Below are 6,440 nucleotides of genomic sequence, written 5' to 3'. Positions count from 1 at the left end.
GGGGGGGGGGGGGGGGGGGGGGGTGGTGACAGCCCAGCTCTCCACCAAGAGCCAATAATGTGAGCTGGCCACCCACCCCTGCAGGCCTGTCCTGGCCCCCAAGCTGAGCCCCTCCCAGGGAGAACCACGGGTCACACTGCGGCATTTCAATGTGGCCACCTCTATCCAGAGCCCCCATTCCCTGTGCACTTCCTCTTTCCCTCTCTCCGAAGCCGTCTTTTTCCTGAAGCCAGTGCCACAATCTATTTAGCTGTCTGTTGGGTGCTGGCCACCCACCCCTGCAGGCCTGTCCTGGCCCCCAAGCTGAGCCCCTCCCAGGGAGAACCACGGGTCACACTGCGGCATTTCAATGTGGCCACCTCTATCCAGAGCCCCCATTCCCTGTGCACTTCCTCTTTCCCTCTCTCCGAAGCCGTCTTTTTCCTGAAGCCAGTGCCACAATCTATTTAGCTGTCTGTTGGGTTTGCCTGTGAGCCCTGGCTCCCCAGCTGCCTGGAAAGGCATATGGCAGGAGGTGACCCATGCTTGGTTTTCTCAGGAGGCCCTCCCCCTGTGCCGGGGACTGATTGGACCCTCAGTAAGTTCTCAGTAATCGATGGATGAGCGCACTGGATTTTCTTCATCCTCTTTTCCTCTCTTAAAGTTTGGAAAGCTTTGGCTAACCTGGTGCAACTAAATGCCTTTGCGTTACTGTCCAAATAAGATAATCATTGGCATGTATTCAGCTGTCACAAGGTGCCAGTTGCTGTGCTGAACCTCTTACATTATTTATAATTCTCACCACAACCTCATGAGGTTATCATCGTCCCAGTTTACAGACATGGAGACTGAGACTGGGGAAGGTTTTAAGTGGTCACCCGGCACATTGAATGTTCAAGCCCAGACCTGCTGACTTCGAAGCTCCTTTTGTAAATGGCCATCCTGGGCCTTCTACAAATGACCGCTCAGTCACAGCACAACCCACAGAGTGGGCCCCTTTGCGCTCACTTCAGAGCATTTTCCTCCCATTCCTGGCCAACTAACATAACTTAGTGAAGGAGGTAGACTTGGAAGTGGAAGTCTCTGCCATTTTCATTTGAATATCTCCAGTGCCACTGCCATCATTTTAATGCATGAGGATGAAATATAGTAAGCAACCAAATCCAGTAAGAACTGCTTCCGTTCGAGGCAGAGAAAACAGCTTGCCTGGCCACTAGGGATATAGGACCGTCATTAACTGGAATGGATCCTGGGGGCTGGAATGAGCCATCCTGACTTAATGAATTTAACTGGTCTTCCTGTTTTCACTTAAAAACCAAGAGCATTCTGTCAAATCATCCCAAAGTACGATAAGGATGATTTTATTCCTATAACACTAAGAGTGAAAACAATTATTAGTTCGTTACACTGCTGTGTGCTCACTCTTTTCTTTTTTTGGTTTGATTAAATCTGTATAAAGGAAGAGAATTTCTTTGGCCATCACAGTGTTGGACAAATTGCTAGGATAAATTGTCTTTAGCCAGTTGAAGATTTGTTGAGTAGTTACTCTTTAACCAGCCTTGGGCAAGGTACTGTCAAGGAATAGAAGTATACAACATGGTCTCCAACCTCAAAGGATTGACATTCTACTTAAGAAGATAAAAAGAACACCTGCAGAACTAGCAGAAAGACATGTTGGGCACATGGGCACAGCAGCGTGGGCTATAGCACTGAAGCACTTGGGCTCTGGAGCCAGACTCCCTTGGTTCAAATCCCAGTTCCACCATTGCCACATGTCCTTTGGCCTATCATTTTACCTGTCTGTGTTCAGTGTTCTCATCTGGAGAACAGGACTGTTCCTGGCATCTACGTCCTGCATATAAAGTACTTAGCATGATGCCTGACACTTAGCAAGCACTCAGTATATGTGTAATTATTGTTGAGACTACTCCTGTCACACATTAAACACTTATTTGTAAGATTGGCTCCAAGTGCATCAGAGAGATCAATGAAGGCTGAAGTAATCACAGATGACTTCATGAAGAAGGTGGGACTTGAGATGAGTAGGCTTCAGCTATAGAGATGGAAGAGAAGAAGACATTTAGAACAAGCTAAGAAGCAGCAGGTATGATTACACCAGGGGCAGGGTACAGGTTCTGGGACAGCAAACCAGAGGAGAAGATGTGTTTGAGGTGGCAAGAGCTGAAGTTGAATAGAGACTTGGGGGTGATGCAGTGGGGGGCCCCCTATGTGGTTGGTGAAGGGAGCGTTATGAAGCTGAGGTTTAAGTGACTTGTTGGAAGGACAATGAGCCGAAGGCAGGGCACAATCCATGAACCATGACAGGAGGACTGATCAGAGGGACAAGGATCCAAGACAAGTTTTAGCAAAGAGCTTAAACAAGAAAGGGCAAAGACATGTCAAAGAGGAAAACAGGAAGCCTTGGTGATACGGGGCGCCTGGCCACCTCGGTCAGTAGACTCTTGATCTTGGGTTTGTGAGCTTAAGCCCCGCTTTGGGCATAGAGATTACTGGAAAAAAAAAAAAAAAGGAAAGAAAGAAAAGGGAAAAAAACCTTGGTGATGGATTAGCTCAGAGGTTTGAGGAGAGGGAGAAGTTCCAGCTGGCTATTAGGTTTTTCCCTGCTTTGACAAGCCTGGCAGAATGATGATCTGACCCCCAGAAAAGGGATACTTAAAAAAAAAAAAAGTACGCCATTTGGATCCTAAAATATTAAAGTAAGAATAAGCTTTTTAAGTCAGGTCAGTCATTTATTAAAATTTTCTACCTAGTACAAGAATCTCCTTTATAATGTCTTATTCATAGTAAGATGATTTAGTAAAATAATGAATTTAGATTCATAGTTGCAACATTTGAGATAAAGGTGGGACACCCTAGAGGCTTTATCCCTTCGATGTTTGCAAATCAAGAGCTGGGACTTCTGATGAAAAACAGAGTCTGTGTAGTGTTTCCAGCCCTGTTCCCACAGAGATAATGGTCAGGGGTAGTCATGAGAGAGGGTGAGTCCCCAACACCTCGGCCTCTCAGACGCTTGCAATTAGCAAGTGGTGAATGGAGAAGAGCCTAAAGCAGAGACACAAGAAAGGCTTGGAAAGGAAGGAAGGACATCAGGGAAGAATAAATTCAGAGAAGATAATTAATTCATTTCTCATGGAAATGTGTGAGCTTTGCACAGTGTTGGAGTATGCCAAGTTTTACTCCTTTGTTGCTGAGATTATTAGTATTATCCAAACATGAAAAGTGTGCTAAAATAGCACAAATGCGACTAGAGCCACTAGTTAAATAAACATGACGTCAGCAGTGACAACAGAAGCATAATCTACCCCATGCTGATTGCTAAGAGACACCCGTGGGCCTTGACATGTCATCATGCTCCTCCAGGGTGTTGAAAAGTCAAAATGCTCTACACGTTCTTTCTCATCATAAATCGTTCTCAAGGTAGTGATATATTATCTTCCACATTTGAAAGACAAGGAGAAAGAAGGAGGTGGGATGTCATCCTCTTCTGCTCACAAGCCCCGGTGGCTTCCCATCACACTTGGGATAGCATCCAAAGACTTTCGTGGGGCTTGCAGAGCCCCATAAAATCTGTCCTTGTAGCCCACCTTATTCTTCTTTATAGCGTCTGTCACTGTCTGACATCTATCATGGCACTCATTTATTTCCTCTCCTTCCCAGACTGAGCTGCAAGCTCCATGAGAGCCAGAGGTTGAGGTCGCTGTCGCATCCCTAGCGCTAGGTATGGTGCCAGGCACATGGGGGAAACTCAGAAGTATTCATGGTAGGAAACGAGAGAACAAAACCAGCCAGCAGTCGTGAAGGTTTGATGTTGTTTTGTGGTCAAACTTTGGTAGCTGAATATATCCACCACCCTCTCTTTTCTCCTACCTGTAGCCTGAATGACTCTTCACCTTATTTTACCTGAGAAAGACCAGGGCCTGGGGGTGTGAGTGATTGGCATCCAGTTACGGGCCTCATCTCATTCTATTCAGAAAAGGATTTTCACCTTTGTTCTGCCGTGAACACTCTTAAGGCCTCTGGCCACCTGGACTTTCTACCGTTATAACCACCCCCCCCCCAGCTGCAACACCAGTGACTTAAGCCCCCCACTCCTCACGGAGCAGTCTGGAGCTCCTTCCACCTCAGACACATTCACTCCACACTTCATTTGGCAGTAAAAACACAGGGTTTTCCAGGTGTTCCTAAGTGTCATTAGTGTGTGACAGATGCTTTTCTGCAGTCGGCAGTTGTGAGACCCTTATAAGGACATCCAGATGGTGGCAGACAGTGACACTGGTCACTGAGGACAAGGAGAGGACCTGCTGGAGAGCCAGGAACTAATAATAAGCCTCATGAGGAGCTGTGATGGTTCAGCCTGGAAAGGAAGGCTGAAAAGGCTGAAAAGGCTGAAAAGGTTAACAGCTGTCCAGTACCTCCGTCATTCAACACAGCTTTATCTGTCTATCTTCTATCTATCTTCTGTCTTTAGACAGATAAAGATCTGTCTTTATCTATCTATCTTCTGTGCACCAGGCACTGGTCTCTGTACTGGAGATAAGGTGGCCATCCAGAAAGACACGCTCCTGCCCTCAAGGACAGTCTCTATCTATTGAGAGAGGCATGCTCCAAACAACAGATGTATTCATCTGCCCTTAAATGGTAGTAGCCACAAAGAGCAAGGGGCTCTGATGGCACAGTGCTAGGAGCCAACCCCAGCCTTAGTGTTCAAGCGAAGGCTCCCTGTGCAAATAATTGAGGCTGAGAAGAAAGGAGCAGGAGCTAGCCAAGGGTTAGGGACTTCCACAAGGAGAACAGCCTGCCCCATGGCGCTGTGGCAGGTAGGAACCATCAGAGAAGGGCAATGGAGAAGTTGGGGTGGGGGAGGGGTTGGGAGAGGGATAACAAGAAGCGGCTGGAGCAGTAGGGAGGAGGGACCGGACTGTGCATGTGGGCCCAGCTGGAAGGCCCTTGCAGGAGTGCAGGCAGGTGACGGGGTGTGAGTAAGGACTAGCGTGAGGGTAGTTAGGATGCCCGGACACATTCACAGTGAAGCAGCCTCAACCTAGAGTGATAAAGCAGCAAGGGCCGAAGAGGACGTGGGGAAGACGCACTGAGCTCCCTCCCCGGGCAGGCTCGGCACTGCCTTGTGAGGGCACGGTGATGGGCACTTAGACACAGCATCTGGATAAGGAGCATTCTCTGCATTCTGGTCTCCCCCGCTGGGCAGTTCACAAGGCAACAAACGGTGAAAAAAAAAAGCAGAATTCTGGGAAAGGTAAACTTTGAATGTTGTATTTGAGAGGCCTTTTGAGGCCTCTCAGTGGAGACGCTGAGGAGAGAATCCGTAACACGGATCAGGAATTCAGGACGGAGGGCCCATCGGGTGATCCAAACGCAGGGGACGCGGGATCAGGACAGCAGTTGAAGCCGAGAGAGAGTACAGTGCCCCCTCGTTACACAGAGCTCATGACCACTCAGTTCACATCTCAACAGAATCTAGAGAAACAGGATGGGGATGTCGGTGACAAATGATTATTTAAAACACCAGCATGTTTACTCACCACAGAAAATGGCTTGGCCTCAGGCTCATTGGTCCTCACTAGGGTTACAGGAAGGTAAATGACGCCAGTCCAGATGGTGGTTCCAGGACCTGAGCCTGTGACAGCACCAGGTCAGGCTTTCAGCAAGGGCTTTACCCTGGGAGATACAAAATCTGCAAATGCTGCCTGGAAAACAGTGGAAAAGACATTTCAAGTCCATGCATTAAATACATATATATATATATATATCATGTACGGCCTTTGTCTGTTGGCCTCAAAGACTCCTAAACTGTTAAAGTAATTCAGTCAGAAATAAAGGAATTATCATCATTCTAGTGTTTATTTTTTGGTTTATCTAAACATTGAACAAGTTCACTGAGTTACTGTGTCCTCCAAAGCCCATGACACCAGTGACAGATTATCCTACCTGCAGTTTGCTGTGTTTTCTCTGATAAAATGCAAAGAAGAGGAAATTGCATTGGCATCTGAATCTTGCTCCCAAACAGGAGAACTTCAAGAAGAGCGAATCAGCTGGTTACACAGTAGGGCCAAGTTCATTGTAGTATAGGCCCTCTGGGCACTGTCTCCTTTTTTCTGCAAATCCATACTGCTTAGGAGACAACTTTGATCCTGACTTACTGCCTGTCATGGTATCTTCAAAAAAATATGACAGGGCAGAACTTTATTTTCAAGGGAAAGGCAATGTTTACACCCAGGAGATCCTTCCTTCCAGGTTTCTGAGCTTTCTTGACTTCACTGGAGGCCAGAGCCCATCGCAGCCCTCCCCCGCCCCCCGCCCCCGCCACAGGGCCACCTGTGGGGGTTGTGTAGGTGGTGTTCCATACAGCCCTAGCGATGCCGTTCTCATAGACTGAGGTTTGCAATGCACAACCTGCCTGGCCCTGGACAGAGACACCTCCC

General features: G+C 47.6%; 1 protein-coding gene and 1 long non-coding RNA gene across 7 annotated transcripts in view; one reads left to right on the top strand and one right to left on the bottom strand.

The window, feature by feature from the left end:
* LOC103676987 overlaps positions 1–6,440 on the bottom strand; it is a 52,269-nt gene that overhangs the window by 10,860 nt on the left and 34,969 nt on the right. Inside the window, exon 3 of one of the 2 annotated variants that reach the window (XR_005834329.1) lies at positions 5,541–5,705. This is a non-coding gene — a long non-coding RNA (uncharacterized LOC103676987). Of the gene's footprint in view, positions 1–607; positions 5,706–6,440 lie in introns of those variants that run through there. The other variant, XR_572292.2, reaches the window with a different exon arrangement.
* Positions 1–6,440, top strand: part of FYN (FYN proto-oncogene, Src family tyrosine kinase) — a 205,406-nt gene that overhangs the window by 183,874 nt on the left and 15,092 nt on the right. The window lies entirely within an intron of this gene.

The sequence above is a fragment of the Ursus maritimus genome, unplaced genomic scaffold (genome assembly GCF_017311325.1).
Source record: "Ursus maritimus isolate PB19 unplaced genomic scaffold, ASM1731132v1 scaffold_13, whole genome shotgun sequence".
In the NCBI taxonomy this organism is placed as follows: Eukaryota; Metazoa; Chordata; class Mammalia; order Carnivora; family Ursidae; genus Ursus; species Ursus maritimus.
Note: the sequence above shows the minus strand (reverse complement) of the source record. Positions and strands in the feature narration are given on the sequence as shown.